Raw genomic sequence first — 2,001 nt, 5'->3', positions numbered from 1 at the left:
GAAATTACATTGAACCAACAAACAACATTACGTTGGGGGAATTAGCTTTACCTCTTCAGTCAAAGATTATTTAAATTACCTCTTACTTAATAATTCTAAGCCTAAAGGCAAGTTTTTAAGTTAATAACTCAAAAAATTGAGTTGCTCCAACTAGTTTTACCATGTTATCTAGTTAATTACTATTTCAATGTACACACATTTTTAAGTAGCAAACATTAAAAAAATTAAGTTGGTCCAATTATATTTTTATTTTTACGTTTTTGTGTTTTCATGTTTTTGTTCATGTAGTAATTTTTAAGAAAGACATTAGTTCAAACACTTTGTGAAATTAACATTTTTTTTATTTCAAACTGCAGTTCAGTATTTTAACACAATATTCAAAAAACAACAACAAAACACCTCTTCTTGGGACTCATCACTTTTGCAATGGCTTTCAGTCCATTAAGATTCGGGGAACAACTTCTGATAAGGTTCCAAAGTATGTAGGCTATATAAGTTTCACGTAGTTGGTCTATCTCAGGTTATATGTCCATCAGCAAAGCACAGCGCCTTGGGATATCCTTTTGTTCCCTCCACCACAGTGGCTGCTGTCCGTGGTCAGATGCAGGGGTAGACTGGTCACCAGTGATAGCAGTTTTCATCAAGGCTGGCCTCAAACTCATCATTGTCCTAGTAAAGTAAATTAAAACATACGTTAGTGTTTAAGTTTGTAGTATGTGTAAGGATTCAGTTAATCAGTTGAGCCACAAATCATAGTCTGATTAATCATAATGGTAAGATCCATACCTCTTTAGCAGGTCTTCTTGCAGGGAGTAAGGTGCAGCATATGCTTTCAGCTTCTGTGGAAGACAAATATTCCATAGATATTAGTGCTAAAATTGCCATTCATGTCACAAACTCGTGTATTTTCAAATGTGAACTGTACATGGTAGATATTCCCCACAATGACCATGGCACAACCTGCAATGGTTTAGCAACCCTGTCTTTGTAGAGGATTCAAATGTACACAGTTTCACATCCCTCGCAGAAATATCCACAGTTTGATCAAACAACAATTTGCCTATAGTGGAAAAATTCAGCCATCTATGTGAATGAACAAATTATATGAAATTAGATAACATTACATAGCTTAATATGGCCACATGGTGAAACAAGCAAAACTTGAATAAGGCTTTTCTCATTGACTCTCTTGCTCAGCACATATCTCAATGAAACGTAATGAAAGACGTGCAAATTCATTATTTTCGTAGAACTGTAAAGGAAATAATACTCACCATGAAATGTCCTTTATATTGAGTTTCTTCAGCTAACACACCGTCTTGCTATTGGAACTGGTCCAGGCATGTTATGTGGGTGGGAGCTTGAAATTGTAATGTCATTGTGGAGAAAAATTAAGTTATCAAGCCAACTTAGTTAAGTAAGTACAACTTGAATTTGGTTTTAAAGCCATTAACAATGAAATTTGAGTTTAAATCACATGCAAAATTAAGTTGATGTAATTACCAACATTATTATTTGAACACAACTTATAAAATAATGTTTGCAACTTAGAAGGTTGCTCTAAAACAACTAATTAGAATTTTTAACTTGTGTCCATGTATTAAATCAAGTGGTGTTAAAAGCTCCTCTGAGTTTCTTTTTAGAGTGAGTTACTTAAGTGTAACCCATTGTTCAGTTGTGCTGCATCAAGTAGAGACAGGAGATCCATTCAAACGTAAGGCTAAGGAGGTAAAGGCTTCTGATATATTTATTGAGGTAAACTGAAGATACACCAAGATCTACTGTAAAGTCATCAATAACATTTTTAGCTTGATTCATCAATCATTATGACAGGTTAATTTGATTGGGCAAAAAAAGAAAAAAGAATAGTCCTTTAAGAGGGGGGCCAGGAAACAAACATCTGTTAAAGGTCAAAGGAACTTCTTACCAGGAAGATATTCTTTATTAGACTTTAACCTTTAATTATATTTGAACTTAACCTTTAACCCCATAATTAATCAC

General features: G+C 33.8%; 1 long non-coding RNA gene across 1 annotated transcript; it reads right to left on the bottom strand.

Annotated features, from left to right (window-relative positions):
• Positions 1 to 533: 533 nt before the first annotated feature.
• LOC146964777 (uncharacterized) lies at positions 534 to 1,525 on the bottom strand. Its single transcript, XR_015034581.1, has 3 exons — positions 1,275 to 1,525; positions 787 to 839; positions 534 to 669 (listed from the first exon to the last, which is right to left on the bottom strand). It is a non-coding gene; the product is annotated as an uncharacterized LOC146964777 (long non-coding RNA).
• Positions 1,526 to 2,001: the final 476 nt, after the last annotated feature.

Source organism: Trachurus japonicus, chromosome 21, assembly GCF_045865225.1.
Source record: "Trachurus japonicus isolate A0001 chromosome 21, Traja_1.0".
Classification (NCBI taxonomy): Eukaryota; Metazoa; Chordata; class Actinopteri; order Carangiformes; family Carangidae; genus Trachurus; species Trachurus japonicus.
Note: the sequence above shows the minus strand (reverse complement) of the source record. Positions and strands in the feature narration are given on the sequence as shown.